We start from the raw sequence: 27,448 nt of genomic DNA on the forward strand, positions 1-27,448 counted from the left end.
CAGTCATGTCCCACTCTTTGTGACCCCACGGACTGTAGCCCACCAGGCTCCTCTGTCCATGGGATTTCCCAAGCAAGAATACTGGAGTGGGTTGCCATTTCCTCCTCCAGGGATCTTTTCAACCCAGGGATCGAACCCAAGTCTCTTGCATCTCCTGCATTGGCAGATGGTTTCTTTACCACTGGTGCCACCTGAGAAGCCCAAGGTTCACCAGTCTTGTAAATATAACCTAACTAGCTCAGTAGTAACTTTCAGGACAAATAAATGCATGGCATGTTCAATAGGTGATGATGAAAAAGAACACTTGAAGGCATGTGTAATCGAGTAGCCAAATAATTGATTGAGTAGATGCACAAAATCCACATTAAAATATATCAGAGAATAGTAGAAGGAAAAAACTCAAACGACAATGATTTCAAGAGGGCTGTGACCTTGTGAGCAAGACAGAATCAAAGCACACTAGACAACAGAAGATTCCAGTTCCGTCCTGAACAGTTCACTTTTTTGTCACAACCAAGGAACACCCACTAAATCTCCCCACCAGGGAGATGGATATGGACAGGAGTGGAGATAAGGCTAGGACAGAAAGATTAAGTACATGGGTTTTGAATTCACACCAGCGGGATTCTAATTTCAGCTCCATCACTCACTTGCTACATAGCTTTGGACATATTACCTCTCAGTGCCTCAATTTTCTCAGCTGTAAAGGGGGGATAAGAATTTCTATCTGATAAAGCTGAGCTTGGGTCATTTGTAGAGACGTGGATGGACCTAGACACTGTCACATTGAGTGAAATAATTTAGAAAGAGAAAAACAAATATTGTATATTAATACATACATGTGGAATCTAGAAAAATAGTACAGTTGAAACTACTTCCAGGGCAGGAATAGAGACACAGACACAGAGAAAGGACCTGTGGACATGGGAGGAAGGGGAGGGTGGGATGAACTGGGAGATTAGGACTAACATATATGCTGTGCTGTGCTTAGTCACTCAGTCATGACTGACTCTTTGTGACCCCATAGACTGTAGCCCACCAGGCTCCTCTGTCCATGGGATTCTCCAGGCAAGAATACTGGAGTGGGTAGCCTTTCCCTTCTCCAGGGGATCCTCCCAACCCAGGGATCGAACCCAGGTCTCCCTCATTGCAGGCAGAGTCTTTACTGTCTGAGCCAGCAGGGAAGCCCATACATACAGTACCGTGTGTAAAACAGATAGCTAGTAGGAACCTGCTGTGCAGCCCAGGAAGCTCAGCTCGGTAGTCTGTGATGACCTAGACGGGTGGGGTTGGGGGAGGGGGTGGCCCAGGAGGGAGGGGATATGTGCATACATATAGCTGATTCATTTTATTGTACAGGAGAAACTGAAGCAACATTGTAAAGCACTTATACTCCAATTTTTTAAAAGCTGAAGCAATAATTTTTAAAGTACATATTAAACCTGGGTTGTCCCCCTCCCCCCGCCTCATTCTTTGGCCCCAGGGCTGGAAGATGGTCTTCACAGCTCAGCTGGCAGAGATGGACCCCTCTCTGCTGTGAATTTGGCTCTAATTGTTTAAGTGCCTCATTTGAACACCGTCCTTCATGGCCAAGTATGAATTCCTCTAAGGAAAGGATTGCAACTATACAGACGCTCCTCAAATAATATCACTGTCCTTTGCAAGAAGGCCTTGCAAAGCATGAAGTTGGTGTACTGAAAATATGTGTACCTAACTAAGGTCTTTAAATTACCCGTGGATCTTCTCCGTGATAAACAGACAACAGCTCTATTTGCAGTCTCCCACTGTCCAGGTGTATCTTCAGCAGCTTTCAATCCTGGAGCTGATTTTAACTCTGGAAAATTTCTTCTCCCATTGATATGTTTTGTCCAAAGTCAATCTAGTTGCATTCATATAAGGCTTTCTATGCTATGTAATCTTCACATATTTATTACTACTTTGACATACATTTCTGTTGCTTCTGTATCTATTCTAGTAGTCCCACCACCTATTTTTTTTTTTTATCATTTAAGTTCCTACGTGACCACCCACAAGTCGCCCTATTCTGAAAAAGATCACTGTGCCTTTGCTTTCCATCTTCCAACGTTAAGACTTTGCAATGCTTATTAGGCTAACTGACATGCATTTTCAAACGAACCACCCATCTCATTGTGAGTAAATCTTCCATTTCCATAAATAACTTTTCTTTGTGAACCCTATTTTTGTTACCCTTATGGGTTTACAGGTGAAAAACATTTTTCATGCTTTTTAGACATCATCATTCAAAACACTTTCCCCTGATATATAAGCCAAATAAGATTTATGGACAATAATAGCTCTAGGTATTTTCATATTTGATGTCTTCATCTTCAATTACAAATTCTTCTTACTCTTACATGCTGGTCTTGCTGTAACTTTGTTAAGTTTTAGTTCTGTATAAAATAAAGCAAAGAGGAAAATAAAACAAACTGAAGTCATGCAAGACAATGTAATGAGAATTCACATGGTAACAGAACCACCTGGTCCTGAACAGAAAGACCTTCTCTCTACTAGGTGCCAGCTGCTGCCCCGTCTCGAGTCCTAATATTCATCTCTGCCATGAACACTTTACATTTCCATGTATCACACAATTATTCTTGCCTTGATAAAATTATATTTTGTCTCTTATTGAACAGCTCATAATAGGTCAAAAGTGAAAAAGTGTTAGTCACTCAGTAATATCCAACTCTTTGCAACCCCATGGACTATAGCCCACCAGGCTCCTCTGTCCATGGAATTCTCCAGACAAGAATACTGGAGTGGGTTGCCATTCCTTTCTCCAGGGGATCTTCCTAATCCAACCCAGGGATCGAATCTAGGGCTCCTGCATTGCAGGCAGATTCTTTACCATCAGAGCCACCATCAGGACATTATATAAATCAAGCTCACGTAAGTGGTGGCTGTCAGGATATAATTCCATAAGCAACGGTGCAGTTATGCATTAATTAACATCAAGAGATGTTCATGATATGCTGCTAGTTCATAAAAGCTGGTTTCAAATCAGTGTTATATAAAAATCATATCCTTATGTGTCTACCACAAAATTAGAAGATAAATATTAAAATTTTAAGGGTGGTTTTAATGAGAATCTTATTTTCTTCTTCACAATCTACTCTGTGTGTGTGTGTGTGTGTGCGCGCGCGTGCGTGTTTAGTCACTCAGTCGTTTCCAAATCTTTGCAACCCCATGGACTATAGCCCGCCAGGCTCCTTTGTCCATGGGGATTCTGCAGGCAAGAATACTGGAGTGGGTTGCCATACCCTCCTCCAGAGGATCATCTAATTATTTTCAACTTGGAAATGGATTCATATGTTATCCCATTAATAGGACAACAGAGACAACCCATGTGACTGTACATTTTTTACATGTAGATAGATAGATAGGTCACCAAGAGACCCTAACCTCTGCTCTGCACATTTTGTTTAGTCAGTGTTGATTGATTTCTCTATAACAAGAGCACTCAGGGACCTCCATGCCTTATCTACATAAATCAAATAGAAAAGGGTGATGAATGTCCAAGAAATCCAGTCACGTATAATATTTGTTATCTGTTGCTGAATAACAGATTATCCCAAAACTCAGCAGCTTAAAACAGAAAACATGTATTATCTCACTGTCTCAGTGGGTCAGGCATTTGCACACAGTTTAACAGGGTGTCTCTGGTCCAAAGTCTCTCAGAAGACTGAAATCAAGATGCTGATTGAATGTGTGATCCCATCTGAAGTCTCGTCTAGGGGAGCTTCTGTTTTCAAGCTCATTCCAGTGGCTGCTGTCAGGATAAAGTTCCTCAGATGCTGTATCACATGGATTCTGCAGAACACAGCTCACGACGTGGAAGCCGGCCTTCCTCAAAGTAGGTCAGCAAGAGAACATGAAAGGGCATGCAAGATGGAAGCCAGTTTCTGTATAGCTAAATCTCAGGAGTAACACTCCATCATCGTTGCCTTATGCAACAATGCCGTCACTCGGTCCAGCCAAACTGCGGGGAAGAGGATTATACAGGGTGTGGATACAGGAGGTGGGGCCACTGGTATTGGTACATTGAAGGTTTTTGCCATACTGGCCTAGACCTGTGTATCACATACTTCCTCATCGCATTGGCTCACCAGCATAATTCATGTAACTTGCCGCTTTATTTATGCCTGTTCTACAAGGAAGCCATTCACTTGGAAAAATCTCAGCAACTATTGTACCTACCAGTCTAGTAACTGAACTTAACATAGCATATTTTGCAAGATGAAAAAAATGGTCTTTCAAAAGAGTTAAATCTCTTAGAGAGTACAGTGTGTCAAAAATAAAATCTTTCTCCATGCCATCAAAAAGAAGAACAACTCACAAATGTTAAAAACAAAAGTTTGGATAAAGATACATCAGGCATTACAAGGAAAACATAATTCAGAGGTTGCAATATCAACATCATGGAAATAGTTCAAAGTAAAATATTAAATGGGACAAAGGGGGCCATTTTACTTTTATAAATAAATACAAAGTATTTTTGTATTTGTATCTCAAATTTGTATTTGAGACTACAAAGTAAAATAAAGGTATGTAAACATATTGTATGCACCAAATCACACAAAATGCATATCAATTTATTTTACAAAAGAGAAACAATCTTTTTACCAAAACCTGTTAAAACACAAGAAAGAAAAACACAGTTGTTTAACCACTCACATTTATGCCAATTAGTTACAGCCATACAAAATAAAGCATCAATAAATGAAATTCAAGTAAAAAGCGCAAAGGTTAGTTATTCATCATGACCAAATAGAATTGATGAATATGGTGGTTCAGCTTGGAAGTGGATTAATATGTTATCACATTAATAGGACAAAGGATACAATCCACGTGACCATCTTGAGAGAGGGTAGAGTTAGAGGATGTGATGAAATTCACCATCAATCCTTTTTTTTTTTTTTAAATTATCAATAAAGTAGATTTTCCTTAATATTATTTACAGAAGTATCTACTCCTGACAAAGTTTTCTAATAATATCAGGACTGGTACAAAGATTTCCATTATCACCATTTCTGTTTAAGATTATTCTGCAGCTCTAGTTAATTCAACTAAACACAAAAACAAAATATGGTGAAGGAGAAAGAAAAATGGCCAGAAATTATGAATGTTATGGTTGCTTACCTATGAAAAATATTGGAGAAAGGAGATTTATCTGAAAAAGGATTAGAACTGACATCTGGGTTAGTATTCAGCTGCTGCGCCATAGGAAGGCTGTACAAACCATTCACACCCAGGATCTGTGCTGACTGGTTGGTTCTCAGGCTCCACCAGTGATTAAGTATTTGTAATTGTGGCTGCTAGTAAGATACATCATTAAGAAGGCTAGCAATGAATCAGTAGGTAAAATCAGCAACTTTCCTTACAGACCAATTGCAATCAGTAAAAAAATATAATGATACCATGATCTTACATACAGTAGTAACCAAAGACATAAAATGTCTAGGAATGAACTGGACAAAAAATATGCAGGAACCCTTGAATGAAAAGTATTAAGTTTTACTGAGGATCATACAAGCAGACTTGAAGACAGAGAATTTTTATTCCTGTAAGAATACCTAATGCGGCAGGTTCTCTGCAAATTAATCTTTAAATAGTGACTCAATCCTTCTGAAAATCCAGTGGAATTTCTTTTTGGAGCTTGATAAAATTCTGGTAGAACAAACATGTAACAATATTTTGAAAATGAAGAGTGATAAGTTGGGATTTCCTTAGCAGATATTTGAATGTGTTATAAAGCCACAATACTTAGAATAATTTGACATTGGTGCCAACACAGACACATCAGTGAAATCAAGTAGAAAATCCCAAAGCAGCTCAATGTATATTTCAGAATTTAGTGCATGATAAAGATGGCATTTCAAATCTGTGGGGGAAAGATAAATTATTCAATTAATAGCTGACTATTTTTATAACCTTGAAGTTGCACATGGCTTTTTAACATGACACTATGAGAAGAAACCATGTAGGAAAATCAGAACACTTTTAACCTCCAAAAAAATTCTACTGACAAAAATTAAAGAGCAAAATAAACTAGGGAAGATTGTTTAACAAAACAACAACAATATTTCTTTGTTCATCAATCTATTCCTAGATCCTGCAACCATAAATGGCACATAGTAGGCACTTGAAAAAAATGGCTACGTAAAGAGGTCTTGCCTATCAGTAAGGAAAACATAAACACTTTTAACAATTTTAACAATTAGCAGGAGACATGAGTCAAAAGAAAGAAATGTGAAAAGGCAGTAAAACCCTTTAAAAATAACTAATCTCACCAGCAATAAGATAAAGAAAAATTAACAGTTCACCTCTTTTCATCTATTACTGCCATTTTTTGTTATTCTGAACTGGCCAGTATGTGGAAAGAATATTTGTCAACTGCTGACATAAATTCATAAAGTCTCTCTCATAGAAATTTGTGCAAGGTAATTAAAAATCTATATATAAAACTGCAGACTTTCTGACCTAGCAATCCCACTGTTAGGAATTTTCCCCTAAGGAAATTACTAAACAAATGTGCTCAGATGTAAATACAAGGATATTCATCAAGCACTGTTATAAGAGTAAACAGCTAGAAAAACTAAAAACACGTGCTCAGAAACAGGGACTTGGTTTCATAAATTTGGGTACACTTCTTTGATGGAATACCTCCCGGCCAGGATAAGCAATGATGCAGTTATGTATTAAGTAACGTCAAGATGTTTATGATCCACTGCTAGTTTAGAAAATTTGGCTTTGAATCAGTACTATGTAAAAATCGTATCTTTATATGCCTACTGATAAAATGGAAGATAAATATTAACATTTTAATGGTGTTTTATGGGGATTTTTTTTTTCTTCACAGTCTACTATATGGTCTAAATATTTTCAATAAATGTGATACTTCTGTAACAAAAGTAGTAATTTTTTAAAACAGAAGAAAAGTGCCACTTAATATTTTGGAAAGAAATCTGATGTTTCTGCCCCCTGAGCTTACTGTTTTACTTTGAATGGCATGTTTTCACTAGACCTTTATACCCTAGAGGCGTTTTCTAGATGATAGCATCTGGTTACTACTCTGTGGAAACCCCTAAATTATTCTCCATCTTCTACCACTATATTCACCTACTACCTCCAGCCCTTTCACTCCATGTCCCTATTTTCTTTTTTAATTTTCTTTGTAACGTTCCATGTGAAATTAATTTACTGACATATTTGCCTACTTCTTTATTATTTATGTTTCTCCATCATAGTGTAACCTCCACAAGGGCAGGGATTTGAATTGTTCATGTTCAGAGGTATTTCCCAGACTGGCATATGGTAGATGTTCAATAAATACATGTTGAGTGAACGAACAAACCAATGAGTTGGTTATGGAAGAGTTGATTTACTGTGTGTGTGTGTGTGTGTGTGTGTGTGCGCGCGCGCGTGTGCGCGCGCACGCATGATCAGTGGCTCAGCTATGTCCGACTCTTTGCAGCCCCAGGGACTGTAGCCTGCCAAGCTTCTCTGTCAATGGATTTTTCCACACAAGAATACTGGAGTGGGTTTCCATTTCCTGCTCCAGGGGATCTTCCTGACTCAAGGGTTGAACCCACATCTCCTGTGACTCCTGCATTGGCAGGCAGATTCTTTACCACTAGCGCCACCTGGGAAGCCCCTTACTTTCTATGTTTAGGCAGATATTCTCTGCTTTCTGAAAACTTCCTGAATTACAGCCACTAATTTCCTCTGTCAAACATTGATGCTGATCTACCAGGCAGTGGTGTTTGGTAGACATCACTCGAGTCTAGAGGTCAGTGGAGCTGAGATGCAGTTCTTGATCTGAGCACAAATGAGCTTGTTAACATGTCAATTTTGCTGTCCTTGCTATGCAAGATTGGCTCTGCCGAAAGCTGTAAAGGGGCCAGATACCAAGCCGCTCTCCTTGTTCCACCTCTGTGCTGTCTCACCTCTTCAGCAGGGGTCACATTCTCTCCTGCGTGCCCCCATCCTCTCCCATTTGATGGACACAAGGGCTGCTTAAGTGTCTCTCAGGTGTCCCCTGCACACCTCCAGAACACTGACTTGCATCCTCGCATTTATGATCTTCGTCACTTGCCTCTTGTGTGTTAGTCATTCAGTCGTGTCCAACTCTTTGTGACCCCATGGACTGTAGCCCACCAGGCTCCTCCATCCATGGAATTCTCCAGGCAAGAATACTGGAGTGGGGTGCCATTTCCTTCTCCAGGGGATCTTCCCAAACAGGGACCTTCCCTACCAGGGATTGAACCCAGGTTTCCTGCATTGCAGGCAGATACTTTACCATCTGAGCTACTAGGGAAGCCCCAACAATTAGTTAATTCCTTCACATATCTCCCTGAATGAAAGTCACTCAGTCGTGTCCTACTATTTGCGAGTCCATGGACTATACAGTCCATGGCATTCTCCAGGTCAGAATAGTGGAGTGGGTAGCCTTTCCCTTCTCCAGAGGATCTTCCCAACCCAGGGATTGAACCCAGGTCTCCCGCATTGCAGGCAGATTCTTTACCAGCTGAACCATAGGGAAGCCCGTGCCTCTCAAAAAAACCCACTTTCAGAGCAGTATCCAAAAAATCTCACACAGACTGTCCTACTCTACCTGCTTGCTCATCAAATCAGAACAATTTTTCTTTGGTCTGCAAAACAGGCCTCCCTGGGCAGAATCATTGGCACCTAGTGACTTATAAAACTGAGATGACAAAAAGAGGCTAGACAGTTATAAGACACACTTACCAGTCACCCATGTGTGATCCCAAAATAAAGCTTCTAAAAATAAATCACAATGCTTTCCCATGAAAAATAATTTGATTAATAATAGATATTACCACTAGTCATTCAAGTCTTTAAACACCATGAGCCATGTGAAAGGTCTAAGACGTTGGATCCACTCCTAGCTCAGTGGACTCGATCTAAATGGTAAATGTGAGATATTATTATCTGAGCCTCCAGGACTGCCTTGGCACTGGGAGGAATGGTATTGCAATCTCTGATTTAATCCTCCCCTATTTTTTTTTTTTTTTTTTTGCAGATATTTATAACAGCTGTGGAAAGGTATTCCTAGCAGCAAGCTGGCATGCAATTTCTCAGGCTGAGAGCAAATAAATAGAAAAAAAAAAATCTAAGTGGATGAATTTGTTCAAGTTTTAGAGCTGAAAAAAAAAAAATCACAGAAGAGTTGAAGCTCAGATCTAGAGAGCATTAAGTGATGTCAGGGAAGAGGTAATTATCTGAATAATCCAAGCTCCAAGCCCTTTTTTCTTCAATTTTCTAAAAAACATAGGCCAAATCTAATTTGCTGTCATGTATGGGGTTGCCAATCACTCCATTTGAAGACACTGCATACAAGATTACCAAGCGTGGACTTGGCTTTCCAGAATCAGATGTATCTGATTACAGAAGCCTTTGGTATTTAAATAGAAAACCTTCATTTGTAATAAATTTAGCTCTTTTCTTTTCAGGGGGAGATGAGGGGAGGGGAATTATGTACTGTGTGTTTTTCATAATTTGAAAACATATTGTAAGAATGTAATTAAAGGACTTTAGGAAAGATAGTGAAGGTACTTATGCGTCATGGGAGACAACCTGACCTGGAGGGGAAACGGTGCATTAAGACTGGAAGACTTCACCATTCATTTCCACATGCAACGTCAGATACTCAGGAAATAGCGATTAATGGGAAAGCTTGAAATGGAAGGCAGTCCTTGAAACATGCATTCTGGCCAGCTGAAGAGTTACTAGCAATGACAGCATCTTCCACTCAAGCCACGTAGCTGGGACAGTGACTGCATCCACCCAGCAGTGCTATGCAATGCCCTACAATTATCCCTGGGTTGGGAAGATCCCCTGGAGAAGGAAATGGCAACCCACCCCAGTATTCTTGCCTGGAGAATCCCATGGACAGAGGAGCCTGGAGGCTACAGTCGCAGAGTCGGACATGACTGAAGCGAATACACTTCACTTCACTTCGCTTCATGTCTACAGTTGCCAAGCCACTCTAATAGACCCCGTCTCATCTGATTGTCATGTTTTCCTTTTGAGAGGAACAGACAGAATTTACTTCTCTGGAGCATAGAACCAGCTTTCACACCTGACCTGTGAATATCTTCAAATAAACCAAACCAGTCAGTCATATGGGCCAGGGTAAGAATCAAGGCTGGAAAGTCTCAGAATTTCAAAATCCTTATGGTCATATGAGTGTTGTATGGATACACTTCCATAGCCTTCACTGCGTCTACATTTATATTTTAAGAATAAGTCATTAGTTGCTACTCTGCTACTAACTGATCATATTGAGCAATCATATGTAATTTTCTAAGCATATCACATGTATTATATTTTATGCTCATAATAGCTATAAAGAGCACTCAATAAATAGCCATCAAATGAATGGCCTGACTTAAGCAGTGCTTGGTGATATGGCTTTTCCTTCACAACCCATAGCATCATGACCTTCATTTGACTCCTTCTGGAAGTATCTGGATGCTAAGAAAAGAAGGGATTATAGTAAAAGTTACATATGTGAACTATTATTGCCTAAAAATAAGACGATTGTGTGGCTTATTATGAATATGGTTGTCAACAAGAAAGACATTGCCCCTGTTAATTTTTTTTATAAAAATTTAACCTAGGAGATAAGACAGATATTTGAAAAAGCAGAAACTCTAAGATTCCATCATAACTAATAAGGAAGTAGATGCATTAATCAATGTAACTTAAGTTAGCTGATGTAACAACCGATCCTCAAATTTCAATAGCTTGTCACAGCGAGTGTTTATTTCTTACAATTATAGCTGCAAATGGGCAGCTCTCCTCCCAAGGGTGACTCAAGGATTCAGATCCTTTCTTCTGGCTTCATTTACCCTCCAGGACCTCCCCAAAGTATTTTTTTTCTAAATTCTCACTATCCAGCTAGTCAGAGAGAGGAAAGAAACAGCCTGGAAGATAATGCACCTGAGCCGTAACCAGTCCTGAATGCGATACACACCATTCGAGCTCTCATTTCAACTATGGGAATGAGCCGTATTACTCCACCTGGATGCAAGGGGGTGGGAAATGAAGTTCCTGAATTGAGAGTCACTTATCAGCCTAAACTCTGTTCAATAGAAGGGAAAACGTCACTTGTAAGTCAGATGTGGTTCTGTCACAGGAATGTATGAGACTGTATAGGTAGGGGGGAGTCTAACCAACACTGGAGATGGGGGAGGCTTCTTTGAGGAACTGATGTTTTACCTCATGCTGATCAGCCACGCTGAGCAGGCTGAAGTTTATCTTAAAGCAGTGAAGGCAAATTGCGTTGAGCAACACAATCTGCTATAAATTTCAGAAACATCACTCTGACTCCATCATAGACATTGGACTCACGGAGAATAGGGCTCTTGGAAGAGGATGCCATGACTCAGATAAGAAATGATGAAGATCTAAACTAAAGATGTGGTAATTGTGTTGAAGATGAGAGAAAGTACTCAAGTCCACTGGACCGAGTGATAAATTGGACAGAGATAGGAAAAGGAAGCCAGAAATAGTGGTCCAGGGTCTGGTTTGTACAACCCAAGGGAATGTAATGCAATTAAAAAGAAATGAAGGAAGATGGTGCTTGTGCAGAAGAGGATGTTTATTTCTATTTTGGATGATGCTGAATTTGAAGCAAAATACTTCATGAAGGAGACCCATGTTCGATCCCTGGGTCAGTAAGAGCCCATGGAGGAAAAAAGGGCAACCCACTCCAGTATTCTTGCCTGGAAAATTCCATGGACAGAGGGGCCTGGCGGTCTACAGTCCACAGGGGTTGCACGTAGAGTTGGACACAACAGAGACTGAGCAGGCACTCACTGGGCACTCAGATGCAGAAAAAAAATATTGAAGTCTGAAATTTCAGGATTGAAATCTGGGATGGAAATCATCAGCTTCTATCACTCTGACTTGGAAGTCATCAGCTGACCTGGAAGTCTTGAGGGAACCTTGGAGATTCACGTGACCACCAAGGCTACCCTATTTGAACTTTATCTCATAGGTAAGGAGCCCTTCTCGTTGGATTTTCAGCTTTCTCTCACCTAGGAGACCTCACTGCTGTTTTCCCTGTCATGCTGGCATTCTGTCTTCCCCAGCTCTCTCCTTGCTCAGCCACCGTCTTGGTGATTGCCTCCATGCCTTAAACAAGCTCTGTTCTCCCTCAGAGTCCTGTTCTTCCTCTTCTCATTTTTATTGTTTGAAGCATAAGCCCTCTATGGCCTCTGCAGACTGTTGATGGCTGCTGTGCATTTCTCCACTACAGAAGTACTCCCCCACTCCAGCCAAGTCCTCCCCTCCCCATGCTGGGGTTGACGGTGACATTTCTGAGCACCAAGTCCTGCCACTCTGCCCCGGGTTCAGAAAGCACAGCGACTCCTCGACCAAGCAGAAGTGAAGAGTGCCTTTGCCCCAGCCCGGGCTGTTCTGTCTCACACCCACATTTGCACAAGTCCTCGGCTTGTTTACACTCTGCCAGTTCTGCTTGCATGTCTGGCACTAGGGGTGGCTCCCAGGGCATTTTGCAGCCCTCTTCTTTCACCCAGAAGGAAAGCAGACCACTCTGACCCCAATTTACTGGCGAATGCCAACTGACAGGTGGCTGGGGTGAAGGGAGGGTGATGATCCTGCCGGGCATTCCCAGCAGGCAGAGGATCGGGATACCAGACGGGCACCCACAGTCGCAGCTTAAAACCGTCAATGACAGCCAGAGCCAGACTCCTGGATGCCGAACTCTCCTGTCATTCCCCCGCAATCTTGGAATCTTCTCAGGGTGGTTTGAATACTAATGCAAAGAGAGGTTCTCAGAAGCCACACTCATTCTAGGAATCAGAAAGCTAAAACAGTGTCTCACACTTCTCTAAATTCATGCAATGTACAGACTCACCCCCAAACCAATCTTAATCTCCCCAAAGATGGAGGAGCGAGCAATTGCTAGATATGTACCAGAAACAATATTCTTCATCTTGATACCTCCCAGCTTCTCCATTGTTATTTCTAATACATCCGGGAGTAGGGTCCTACTGCTTGTGCAGCTTTCTAAGGACTTCTCTTGCAGGGGTAGCATGCTCTCTCCAACATCACAGAGGCCCAATGAATTTTCACGGTAGAACGCATTAGCATCTGAGTCACTTGATGCTAAGCTTTACTCATGAGTGAACCTCTCTCCAGCTCTGGATGCCACTCTCAGATATTCACCTTCTCCTTTCCTGAGATAGGAAGATCCCTCCCCTCTCTGCCCCAAGGACTGCTCAACATCTACTTGCTGCTGCTAAGTCGCTTCAGTCGTGTCCGACTCTGTGCGACCCCATAGACGGCAGCCCACCAGGCTCCTCCGTCCCTGGGATTCTCCAGGCAAGAACACTGGAGTGGGTTGCCATTTCCTTCTCCAGTGCATGAAAGTGAAAAGTGAAAGTGAAGTCACTAAGTTGTGTCCGACTCCTAGCGACCCCATGGACTGCAGCCCACCAGGCCCCTGCGTCCATGGGATTTTCCAGGCAAGAGTACTGGAGTGGGGTGCCATTGCCTTCTCCACAACATCTACATAACCCCCTCATAACCTTTCTCTTTCCCAGTCACACCCAGCAGCTTCCCCTTGAACTCCATGTAACCAGATCTCCCCATGGCCTTTGGGCAACTTGGTAACCAAATGGCAACAGCTTACTTGCTCTAAGACGCCTTCTGGATATTTCCTGCTAGTCTCTCCACCTTTTCCCATCCTGCCCTTTGCCTTAGGAGGCTGAATCTTGAGGACTGAGTTATGGGGCACCCTGGCCTGACCGCAGTGGAAATTTGGCCAGTGGCAGCTCCTAGCAGGAGACAGAAGCTGGGAAGAAAGTGAGGACGGAGTACGTACGGCCCAGTCCCGTCCCTGCCAGGCATGCGTGGGGGCTGCCTCCCTCTCCTCTGGGTCATCGTTCCTGTTGGGGCCCTCTCTGGGGTCTCCATAGCAGCCCCTCTCCTCTCCCTTCAGGCCTGGAGAAGGCAGAGACTCCATGCTATTATCAGCCCCAGAATACTACAATGCCCCTCCTTGGCTTCCCCAAACCCCTCCCAAACCTTTGTCAAGATTTCCTTGATGAAACTCCCCACAAATACCAAGTTTAACTCTACCTTCTTTTTCCTGCCAGAACCCTGACTGATGTAGGAGACTCTCACTACACGATGACGAAAGATTTTTGTTAATTTATTTCAATTGCATTGAACAGCTATTGACTGAGTGCCTACTGTGTGTCAGGTCCCATTCTTCTCAATGCTGCTACTGCTGCTAAGTCGCCTCAGTTGTGTCCGACTCTGCAACCCCATAGACGGCAGCCCACCAGGCTCCCCTATCCCTGGGATTCTCCAGGCAAGAACACTGGAATGGGTTGCCATTTCCTTCTCCAATCTTCTCAATGGGGTTATGGCAATGATCAAAACAGAAAAAGTCCCTGCCTGCATAGAGATTATGTTCTAATGAGGGAAAACAAATGATTTAAAAAATAAGTATGCAAACTTACCTAGCAGCAAGTGGTAAGTACTATGAGGAAAAGAAATAACAGGCAAAGGGAACAGGTCTGACAGCGGTTGGGAGGCATGCATTACTGTTTTATGAATAAACAAAGATGGTCTCCATGAAAATAGACTCGGATGTGAGTGTAATGAGGACACCAAGAAGTGTGGAACAGTGAGTCCCCTACATTAGAAACTGCAGGTTACAAGCTTTCCAAGGTGCAAACGTGTGCCAGCCCCTGTGTGCCAGCTGTTGCACTGTACTACCATACTTTTTAGGGTACTGAACTGTAAGGTTAAAAATGTTTTCTTTATTTTTTTATGTGTTTGATTTTATGTACTTTTTATCTGAAAAGTATTATAAATCTATTACAGTACAGTACTATATAGCCAATTACGTTAGTCGGGTATGTAAGCTACCTTGTTGGACTTATGAACAAATTGGATGTACAAACGCACTTTCAGGATGGAACTCATCGGTGTGTGGGGGACTTAACTATACATGGAATGGTGCCTGGCAAGAGTTTACATCCAGATTGTTGGTAATGAGCCAAACAATAATACGTTAGCTGGGTTATTAATTGGTTGACAAAATATCTGGAAAATTCTGCCTAATTAATTGATCGGTACCTAGAAGGGATTTCAAACGACTGCCATAAAGATTATGTTTTCACTGAAGCATTCAAATTTCTTGTCAGTGACCAGACTGTGTGCCTGTGAAGGCAGCCACCATGTACACCTTATAAAGAGCCATATTTAATACATAGTTTAGAGGATAGTAGGTGTTCAATAAAAAATTAAGTGAATGAATATATAGGTTTTGCAGATAACATGAATCCAAGAAAGATAAAGATTTTAATGGATGAGAAAATTAGGAATTAGCAGTATAAAATGATTATTTTTTATAAGAATAAATGCAAAGTTACAGAGGTGGGTCCAAAACACCAACAAGGCATCCTAAAAGCACATTGAATGAAGAAATGTAAGAGTTTCCCTTAACCATGGACTCAAGAATCAGCAGCAAGCTGATGGATTTGCATGGGAATCAATGCAGACTTAGGCTGTGTGAATGGAGATACGACACCTGAAGAAGATGCTAGTCCCACTCAGGAGTATACCAGTCAGGCCATAGGTGGAAAATCACATTCATCTCTGGGTACCAGCTTTAAAGAGCAAAACACCAACTCGAGTAGTTTTAGAAGATGGCAAAGTGACCAGAAGTGCTCCAGAAAGATCAGGTAAACAACCCGCAGAGCTGCAGGCTTAGACCAGGTATGGCGGCGAATAAAGGCAGACTTCAGTCCTCTGCTGTCATGGGGAAGGAGGATTAGACTCTGAGGGCTCTCCCAGGAGAGGAAAAACTAAGAGTCATAGAGGGAATCTATCTTCTGTCAACAAAAAATTCATTGAACATCCTACCTCCAGGCAGGCAGTATCTTCCTGTACTGTGCTGAGCAAAGCAGACAGTTTCTGCCTTGACGAAACGTATAATCTAGAGGGGAAACTGACATGAAATAAACAATCACGATATATATGTATATAAAGAGTTGCAAAGGACAAGAAGACAGGGTGATCAGAATTCTGGGAGGTTTTAGGGAAAGATCTATTTTGATTTAATCTTTGTTTCGTATAATTTTGTTTGGTTTAAGAGTTCAAAGGAACTGAAAAACAATGTTGCTGAAGCCTAGTGAGTAATTGGCAGAATAGTTGAATAATTGGGATGCCAATTAAGTGTTGGAGCAGATGAGGGAAAAGATACTCAGTAATGGGTTAAACCAGACTGGTGGCAATGCAAATAGAGAAAAACCCTTCTATTTAAGATATACTTTGGAGCAGAAATCTAAATGGCTTTAGGACATATTGGACAAGTAAGTCACACCTTCACCAATTCACACTCTGATATTTTGTCATTATCTGGAGAAAACCTGATGCGAAATGTTTTACAGTTAGTGTCTGTAAAGAAAATGCTTACTGAGTCAATGAAACAAATCTGAAAGGAAGGGATCCGGAAGTGAACATTTAACCTACTTCAGAGAATAAATATTTTTAAGGCCTTAGGCAAATGCCATCACTTAAGTGGACTCACAGGATCTCTATAATTTGAAATAAATGTCTGAAGTTCAAGCTTTTCACAGATCCAAATGAGTCTTTACCCCCACAATCACTTATTCATTCAAAAATCTTTCTTTAACATTTAAAATATGCAAGGAGCTGTGTGGGCTGCAAAGATGAATCAGGAAAAAAGCTGGAACAAAACAGGAACACGGAATGTGTCCTAACTTAGGGCCTCTGTGATAAGTACAAACCACATGATCAGGCAAAGAGGGAAAGTCTTATTTGTGCTGTGCTTTGAAAGATGGCAAGGGTGAGGCATTCAGAAAAGATAAGCAGGCGTTCTAAGATCCATCAACAGCGTGAGCTCAAAGTAGCAAGAACATCAGGAACACAGGCTGGGCCAGTAGGAACATTAATGTGTGTAGTAATAACTAGAAAACGTCATTAAAACATTCAGTTCGTGAAAACATGACAAGTAAAAAAGTAAAAAGTTTCTCCCCCAAAATACCTGATGCATCATAGATCCATCCAGTCATATAAAGGTATGGTATCTTAATGTGCAAACTCTTCAATCCCATTGGTTTTCATCATGGCCTTGCTATGGCGTGGACTTCTGAGCTAGGACCTAGGACTCCAATGATCTTAACATCCAGGTTTCTGATCATTGGACCCTATTTCCACTTTAATTTCCTTTCCAACTTGGAGTGATATTGTCTCTTTGTAATTAAGCTTTGAAGCCATCCAGATAATCCACCAATTTTCCTTGAAATGGCTCCCTTGATAAGGCTCCAAGATGCCAAGTAAGCCCATGGGCATTTACTTGGGGCACAGTCACTTGAGGTGCTCCTGAGTTTCCTCATCTTTTTTCCTATCAGTCCTAATCTAGGCTGCGTACTTCTAAGGTGTGGCTGAGTAGAGCTGGCTCCAGGGATTTTATGCCCAAACGGAGACAAGGAAATGTGGGATCAATGATTACACACAGAGAAAATCATCAGAAGACATTGCTTCTCCTACCAAAAGAGCTGATCCATATCCTTTTGTCTAGAAATCCCCAGATAATTTTTTTGAAAGACATTCTCCCATAATACGACTTCCTTTCTTAAAAAACCATGATTTTTATTGGCCAACTGTTAGTGTCTATTTCTTCTGACCAATTTACTACTTTTTAAAACAACTCTTCAGGATCAAGAACTTGTTGTTGTTCAGTTGCTCAGTCATATCTGACCATGACCCCACGCACTGCAGCACACCAGGCTTCTCTGTCCATCACCATCTCCTGGAGTTTGCTCAAACTCATGGCCACTCAGCCAATGATGCCATCCAACCATCTTGTCCTCTGTCGTCCCCTTCTCCTCCTGCTCTCAATCTTTCCCAGCATGGGGTCTTTTCCAGTGAGTTGACTCTTTGCATCAAGTGGCCAAAGTATTGGAGTTTCAGCTTTAGCATCAGTCCTTCCAATGAATATTCAGGGTTGATTTCCTTTAAGATTGACTGGTTTGATCTCTTTGCAGTCCACAGGACTCTCAAGAGTCTTCTCCAACACCACAGTTCAAAAGCATCAATTCTTCAGTGCTCAATCTTCTTTATGGTCCCAATCTTATGTCTGTACATGACTACTGACAAAAACAAAACAAAACAAAAAAAACGTACCTTTGACTATATGGACCTTTGTCAGCAAAGTAAGTAGAACTAAACCTGCACAGGACGGAATCTGTGACCTTTACCTCATTATGGCTCTGTCCTAAACTCACCTTTCTGGCTTTAATAATGAGGTAATAAGATTCAAGAGCCTCAAATAACACACAGCACTCAGCTGTCTCCAGCAGCCTCATCGTTATGCCCGAGATGTCACCATTTGTCTGGTCCTAGGGAGCTCAGTGCCTACATTTCCCTAGAGGGCCACCTAGGGAGTTTCCCACATTGAAGGATGGTTTATTTAACTTATCACAGCAAGTGCTAGTGAAAGATGGTGAGGTTCACAGAGTAACGACCACCTGTCATCTCTTATTAGCCAGATATTCCACGCTGGAGATTTGTTATATTAAGAGGTACTGAAATTACTTACATCAGATAACTGAATTATAATTAAATGTTATGTAGATCGTTAAAAGACCGTTGTTTCTGTGATAGGGAAACATAAATAATGGCTTCAAAACAGGCTGATTACAAAATTAGGTTATTTCTAGACACTGTCAGATTGTCATGAAGTGGAGGCCTTTCCAGACCTGCCTGACCTCACAGCTCATCCTCCACCCCTGCTCTGCTAACAGTCCCAGCCCTGGCGCTGGAGGGAGACTCACAGGCTTCACAGGCTCGTGGGGTAGAGATCTCAGAGCAGAGATCTCCTGTTAATCCCTGGGGCACCGTGGAGCCCAAAGAGAACCCACAAGAAAATGGACTCCTCACCCATGAAACCTCTAGCTCCTCCAAGGGATTTTACTTCAGGGGGAAAGAAATTCACAAAAAGCTCAAGGGATGGTAAAATCACCATCCTAAAGTGTTTCTCCATTTCAGGGTCAGTTCAAAATCTCCCAGGGAACATCTGAGCATGGGGAATGAAGTCTTCATCATACTCAAGTTTAGCCTTCTCTCTGCTCCTTTTTCCAGGGTGATCTCTTCCCAGAAGAGCCCAGCTCAACACAGGACCCCCTCCCGAGCTCCTGGAGCATATGGTGTTCACACCACTCCTTGCCCCTTTGTAGACCTCTCTAGAACCACCATGCAGTCCTTATGTCTGTCTGTTCCACTGATATTTGCCTTTCACATATCAACCGTTTCTACTCTGTGTAAAAGCATAAGTCACAGCAGAGAAAGACAGCACAGGATATTACTTATATGCGGAATCTAGAACAAGGATACAAATGAACTCATTTACAATACAGTCACAGACGCAGAAAACAAACTTATGGTTACCAAGTAAGAGGACGGAAGGGATGAAATGGAAGATAGGGACGGACATATATATACTTCTATATACAAAATACATAACTCATAAGGACCTCCTGAATAGTACAGGGAACTGTGTTCGATACTCTGTAGTGACCAACACGGAGAAAGGATCTTAAAAAGAGTAGGTATGTGTAGGTACAACCGATTCACTTTGCTCAACACCTGAAACTACCACAATGTTGTGAATCAACTGCACTCCACTAAAAATTTTACAAATAAATTCTGGAGGGCAAAAAGCATAAATCATGGGAGATCAGGACCTCGTTTTTTGCACTTCCAGTTCACCCATAGAACCTACGAAGAAATGAAATTTGTGTTTTAAGGCAGGACAAGAACAATTAAACATATAGGGACAGAGTTTCTGTTTCAGTTCAGTTCAGTTCAGTCCAGTCGCTCAGTCGTGTCCGACTCTTTGCGACCCCATGAACCGCAGCACGCCAGGCCTCCCTGTCCATCACCAACTCCCGGAGTTCACTCAGACTCACATCCATCGAGTCAGTGATGCCATCCAGCCATCTCATCCTCTGTCGTCCCCTTCTCCTCTTGCCCCCAATTCCTCCCAGCATCAGAGTCTTTTCCAGTGAGTCAACTCTTCCCATGAGGCGGCCAAAGTACTAGAGTTTCAGCTTTAGCATCATTCCTTCCAAAGAAATCCCAGGGCTGATCTCCTTCAGAATGGACTGGTGGTATCTCCTTGCAGTCCAAGGGACTCTCAAGAGTCTTCTCCAACACCACACTTCAAAAGCATCAATTCTTCGGCGCTCAGCCTTCTTCACAGTCCAACTCTCGCATCCATACATGACCACTGGAAAAACCATAGCCTTGACTAGACAGACCTTCGTTGGCAAAGTAAGGTCTCTGCTTTTCAATACGCTATCTAGGTTGGTCTGTTTAAGAAGGTGAAAACTTCGGGAGACGGATGATAGTGAGAGTCACACCACAATGTGAATGTACTCAGTGCTGCTGATCTGTGTGGTTAGCTATGGTTAACATAGTCTTTAGATTATGTGACTTTTCCCACAGTGAAAAATATTTAAAAAATAAAGTTAATCAAAACTTTAAAATAAAATTCTGTCTCTGTTTGTTTGGGCCTCCTCCTTCTCTGCTCTGCCGAGTGCATTTACATCACACACTAACCAGAGCTCCTCAAAGATGGGGATGCCTGATCCACCATAAAGATCAATTTTCTTTTCTTTCTTCTGACCCCAACCAACAATGTAACTTCGTAAGAGAACAGTGTTCTTCCCCAGCTCTGTACAAGATCATGGCGACTCACAGTTCACGTTGTACATGCTTATCCGCGGCCCTGGGAACTCTATGTTAAGTGTCAACATGTCATTTTCATGTACAATCCTCTGTCTCAAAAATGTATGTGACTGTGCCTTCAGCTTCTAACAGGTGGAAGAGTCCCCAGAGCTTCTGAGAGTCTGTTTCTTGGGTTATAATTCTCAGTTTGGCTTAAATAAATTCCCTTTTCTTTTCTTCTTAACTCAATTGCTTAATTGAATTTTCATCAATACCTGTCACAAAATAAAGTAGGTATACCAAAAAAAAAAAAAAACACCTGCTGCTTGGTTAGAAAAAGATGGTATTGGAAAATCACAAAATCAAAAGAAACTTTATGTAGCAAATATATAATAATTCTGTGTGAACACATACATGAAGTTCAGCACAATTCAGTATGAGGCAATACTGAAAGTATGAATCAAAGAAAATTATAGGAACCTCCTTGGCAGTCCAGAAGTTCAATCTCTGGTCAGGGCGCTAAGATCCCACATGCCTCATGACCAAAAAAAAGTAACATAAAACAGAAGTAATATCGTAACAGATTCAGTAAAGACTAAAAATGTTTCACATTATAAAAAACAATTTTAGCCTACTTATAATTACTTTAAAGAAAACTATTATGTCCTCAGGACCTGAAGAACTCAGATTCAGTTAATTTAAACTGTGGATGCAAAACTCACATGGATACCTAAGGCTGTCTGTAATAAGTTGTAATAGAAACAAAAGTGGGAGCTTGTAAATGCCTTCAAGTTCAGAAAAGAAACCTCCCTTTGCAGCAATGCTGACTTGGTTCCCACTTAGGTGTCATTTATCCGTTACTTTGGTTGCCTGGCAAACACACCCAAGTGGTCCAAACATCAGTGACTGTACATATGTGTGGGGATTCTGTCCCTTGTCTACATTTTCTGTATGGATTCTTTCTTCCCTCAACCGCACTTATCATTAAACACCAAGGATCTGCAGCCTGAACCCTTAGCTCCTTGTAATTCCTCCTGTGTAAACCTACTGGATCGTGTAGTACTGCAAAAGAGACAGGCTTTTGTTCCAGGCAGCACAGGGCCAAATTCTAGCTCAGTCCTTTGCTAGCAACGAACACAAGGGTAGATTAAGAAGTGTCTATGGCCTATTTTTGAAATGTGAATAATATATTGTCACAGTGATGCTGAAGCTGAAGCTCCAATACTTCGGCCACCTGATGCAAAGAGCTGACTTATCAGAAAAGACCCTGATGCTGGGAAAGACGGAGGGCAAGAGGAGAAGGGGGACGACAGAGGATGAGATGGTTGGATGGCATCACCGCCTTAGTGGACATGAGTTTGAGCAAACTCCAGGAAAGAGTGAAGGCCAGGGAGGCCTGGCATGCTACAGTCCATGGGGTCACAAAGAGTCAGACATGACTTAATGACTGAACAACAACAACCACAGTGATTTTTGGCAGGTCCAACAGGTTCTCAATATAAGCTATTTCCCCTCAGTCACCCTGGCCAGACTCTCTGCTGGGAGCTGGACTCCTATGTCCATTGCCTCCACCACTAGCTGGACTCTTACTCTAAGTCACTAACTGTAGGAAACAAGATCCTCCATTATTCTGCCTGCAAATGCCACCCTGCCTGCAGACACCTGCTGGCATTCTCTGCCTGCCAGATTGGATCCACTTCAGTCTTGGATGGGAGCCCAGATACAGGTCAAAGTCACCACATGACTTTGAGGAAGTGTAACTTAAAGTCCCAGCCAACACCACCCTATCCCTGCCTGTGGCCATCTTCACTTTCTCTGTCTCCGGCCTGTGCTCAAGTCCCAGAGTGAAATATCCACTTTAAAGGATGACACTCTCTGCTGGGCTACTGGAAAGTGCAAACCGAGGCCTCAAAAGTCAATATGATTCCCACTTGCATCATCTGACCTAAAGTCTAAAAGTGCTTTATAATGTTCTTTTGTTATATTGTAAAGCCCTATCAGCAAAAAATTAGATACAAATATCATGTAAAGAGAGGAAACTTTTATATAAGGATTATATCCAGATTCTGTCTGATTAGGAGAGGTTAAAAAAGTGGTTAAATGCAGAAATTCATGAGCCCAGTAGTCCAGGTTTGAAACCTGAATTCATTGTGTCACCTGGGATAATTTATTTAATCCCTCTATTCCTCAATCTCTTTATCTGTAAAATGAGGATATGAATAAAAACTAGCTCATAGCGATTTTGAGTATTAAATCAATGAATGAATTTTTTAAGGTGTCTACAAGAGACTTACTTTATTTTTCTTAACTTTTTCTTTTAGATTGGAGTATAGCTGATTAACAATGTTGTGATAGTTTCAGGTGAGCAGTGAAGGGACTCAGCCATAGATACACGTGTTCATTCTCCCCCAAACTCCCCTCCCACCCAGGCAGGCAGGTAGCAAAGAGCAGAGTTCCCCGTGGCATACAGTAGGTCCTTGCCAGTTATCCATTTTAAATATAGCAGTGAGCTCATGCTGATCCAAACTCCCTGCCTATCCCTTCCCCGCTCCTTCCCTTCTGGCAACCATGAGTTCATTCTCTGGGTCTGTGAGCCTGTTCCCTAAGCTAATGCATTCAGGGCACCTGAACGACGTGCCCATCATGCGTGAGTGGCAGGTCCAGTGTGATCCTGATGGTGGAGACTAAAGTCGGTTGGTGGACTTCGCTGGATATAGATGGGAAATTCATCCCATTCTCAAAATGTGCATTATAAACAGTTCTCAGAGGTGAAGTGCTGTCATGAGTTCAACTGTTCAATTACAACTGAGGCTGTTACACAGCCTCACCATTTGTATGTTGGAGTCCTAACCCGCAGCACCTCAGAATGTGAACGTGCTCGGAAATAGGGTCATCGCAGATATAAGTAGGTAAGGTAAGGTCACACTGGGTCCCTAATCCAATATGACTTTTTATAATGAAGCAATATCATTACAGAAAGGGGAAGTTTGGATACAGTCACACACATAGGGTCCCTTCACTAAAATAAGAAGATCTTACTCTGGGAAGCAACCCGTTATGCACCATACTGGCATCAGAGCGCACATTCCCTGGAATCATCCCCACTAATTCAACAGGGAACACATACGTCATGCAAATATGAAAGCAGAGGGCAGAGTGATGCATCCAAAAACCCAAGAGTCCAGAGATTCCGAACGACCTCCACAACCAGGAGAGAGGCACGAGAGTCCTCAACAGGGACCAGTCCTGCCAACGCCTTAATTTTGGGCTTCCAGCCTCCAGACCTGGGAGACAACACGTGTCTGTTGTTGAAGTCATCAATTTAGGACTTCCAGCCTCCAGACCTGGGAGACAACACACGTCTGTTGTTGAAGTCATCAATTTATGGTACTCTGTTACAGCAGTCATGTGGCAGATACAGACAAATGACAAGGACAGGTCCGGGTGTCAATTTTAGTTGTGGTCAGTTAAGCAAGAGTAAACACATACGTGCACACTCATTCAATGTGCGATCAATGTCCATTGAGTGGTTGGACGATTTGCATGATGCAGTCAGGAGATCCCTCCTATAAAGGCCAATAATTCACTCCAGCACTGGTTGGAAAGCGTTAAACTTCTGCATTCAGCCCTGGGATTTCTTTGGAAGGACTGATGCTAAAGCTGAAACTCCAATACTTTGGCCACCTCATGCAAAGAATTGACTCATTGGAAAAGACCTTGATGCTGGGAGGGATTTGGGGCAGGAGGAGAAGGGGACGACAGAAGATGAGATGGCTGGATGGCATCACTGACTTGATGGATGTGAGTCTGAGTGAACTCCGGAAGATGGTGATGGACAGGGAGGCCTGGCGTGCTGCGATTCATGGGGTCACAAAGAGTCAGACACGACTGAGCGACTGAGCTGAACTGAACTGAACTGAAACTCCTGCAAAATTCTTTCAAGCCAAGAAATCCAGGCTCAAGGATCCTGCCTGCCTCCTTTCATGCTGTCTCTAGTTCTAGCCCATCTTTCTCTGAACGTCCCTTCTCCAAAGGATCTGTACAGTCCACAGTCACTCCCACATACGTGTGAAATTCCCTCCCTTTTGTTCCTTCAACTTTCTATGCAGAAGATGCTTTGCAGCAACCATCCCATTGGTTTTACAAATGCTGTTTGGAAATCCAAGCAGAGCCACTGCTTTCTCACATGGTTGGGAACTTGGTACTCCAAGTGATTGGTTTTTTTTAATCCCAATTTCAGGATCACTCTGCTTGACTCTACAGAGTGGGGCGAGAAGGATGAGTGGAGACAATCTTCCTTCCCCCCACCTCAAGAGAAACAAGCAGCTTTCCCTGGAAGGCACCAGCGCCACAACAAACAAATAATAAATATTCTTTCACTAAAATGATAAGTCTCACTTCAGTAAGCAACACATTATACACCATACTGGTATAATAAAGCGCACATCCCCTCGAATCATTCCCACTAATACAATGCATTCAGTGCTCATATGATTACACTTTTACAGCCTGTTAGCAAAAACACATACAATTGCAAAGCGCTGCTAATGCAATGTGACAGAGTACTGTTATAACAAGAAGAAGTTGTCAGCACCGAGCAATTGATTTTCCTTCATCTCCTTCCTGCTTCTGCCCGTGCTCCCCACCTCTCCTGGAGATGTTTATTATGTACTCGAGGTGCAGTCCTTTCTCTGAATCAATTCCCGTAGAGTGCAGGGGAGGAATACAGAGACAGGAAAAGGTATCACTCTCCTAGGTGTTCTAAGGGAGAAAAACTTACTTAGGGGATATTTTCTTTATTAAAGCTTGGGCAACTCTGGCTCCTTTCCTCCAGCTGAATGACTTTGCCGTTCTGTTCTGTTGTCCGGCGCCTAAATATTGCCCCCCTCTCCTTCCTGCCCCTGTTTTCATAGAGTAAAAACAAAGGTGGCTTTTAAGGACGAGGGCTCCTACGTTCCTGCTGATTGACTTCCACGCATTTTGAAGAGCAACGGTGGGACAAAAGGAGGAAACCTGGAGACCAAGAAGAGCAACAATTTGCTTATTGCTTGTCAAGTAGTTTCTTTACGAATGCTTACTTCCCTTCACCATAGCATGTTAAACAATGATGGCAACACAATCTCGAATGATAGAATAGTACAGCTGGATGGGAAATCATCCAACCCCTTGTCATGATTTTACAGATAGGAAATTAAGGAACTGATCTGAGTCCTCATCACTAGTTAGTATTAGAGCTGAATCTAGAAACCGTTTTTGTTTTTTGCTTCTCTACCATACTGTGTCATTAAATGTAACACACATCTACTTGTTACTGAATTACCTAAAGGCCCTTAACACCTCATTCTTCTGTTTCTTGGTTACTGTGAAATAGAAGAGTTCCACTTGTCAATGTTGGTTCCAGGGAGAACAGATAAATCCATGAAAATCATGTGATGGACTCCTGAAAGATCAAGTTCTCGGAGAAAACATTAAATTATCCTGGCTTTATAGATTCCATTTGGGGATGAGGCACCTTCCCAAAATACACAGAAGTGCTATTTCTCCCCTGCCCTATGTCAGGGTGTAATTCCCACATTTTCCTTTCCCACCTCTCCTCATTAAATGGACGCACCCTTTGTTGGTACCAAACATAAATGCTGACGTCTCCTTTCTCACTCAGTGGGGTCTCACTATAACATCTGAATATCTGAGAGTCACATGAACCAACGGTCATATCAAGGTCCCTAAGCATCCTGCTGATTCAGATTAGGTTAAAGCCTTGGCCAGCTGGGTTTCGACTCACTGGGACAACTGCATCTGTGGCTTTGGTTGCACTTACATTTTTGCAAACTGACAACAGAGTTTGGCATCTTTTCTCTCGAAGAGGACTTAAGTACCCCCATGAGTGAATAGAGGGTGGTGCTGGTGGTGCTAACCTGACTTTGGTTTTGGCTTATGATGCCAACCAGCGAATATTTGTGGATGGCCAGCATTTAATTGGGGCCAAAAGTTACCTGCATTGAGTAGGGATTTGCAGCTACAGGTGTCTGTTCGAGAAGAGCCACTCTCTGTCTTGGCTACATACCCTTGAGCTGCCCACGCTAAGAAACAGAAGCAGGAAGAAAGCAAGGTGGCCCTCACAGAACCTAGCGCAGCAGCCCTCTGGTTGCCCTGGCCCATTGTGACAGAAGTGGCCTGAGCCAAGCTCATTGGCTATGGGGAACCTCACTTTGCACTACACCCATCTTGTCTTTATTATCCTCTTTCCCCCAGTTAACTTTATTTTCTGGGGCCCCTTCCTACAAACCCACAGCAGCCTGTCTCCAACAATTGTGGAAATGCCATTTCCCACATCTTCACCTGCCCACACGTCTACTAACCAGGCTAAGCCCTTGGGTGGGAACGACCACTGGTGACGTTAACAATGGTGATTTCCTACAGTTCAGCTTAATACTAATGGCTAGCAATTAAGACACGATGTGGTGTCTGCTTTCTTTTTTAACAAAAAACTTCTTGGGACATGAATGTCTCTCCTAGTGTAAATTCCAGGCCTGGCTGACACATGTCTGGGGCAGCAGTGCTGTGACACTCCCAGAAAGGCCACTGGACATCCATCTAGGACACATTCCAATCCTGCAAAAGAGGGAAAAGGACCAGGGAGGATCTTCTTCCTCCAAATTCCAATTCAGTT

General features: G+C 42.3%; 1 long non-coding RNA gene across 1 annotated transcript; it reads right to left on the reverse strand.

Annotated features, from left to right (window-relative positions):
• Positions 1-2,282: 2,282 nt before the first annotated feature.
• On the reverse strand, positions 2,283-27,151 carry LOC132343795 (uncharacterized). Its single transcript, XR_009492759.1, has 3 exons — positions 26,772-27,151; positions 25,559-25,791; positions 2,283-2,411 (listed from the first exon to the last, which is right to left on the reverse strand). It is a non-coding gene; the product is annotated as an uncharacterized lncRNA (long non-coding RNA).
• Between the last annotated feature and the right edge of the window lie 297 nt (positions 27,152-27,448).

Source organism: Bos taurus, chromosome 24 (assembly GCF_002263795.3).
Source record: "Bos taurus isolate L1 Dominette 01449 registration number 42190680 breed Hereford chromosome 24, ARS-UCD2.0, whole genome shotgun sequence".
NCBI lineage: Eukaryota > Metazoa > Chordata > Mammalia > Artiodactyla > Bovidae > Bos > Bos taurus.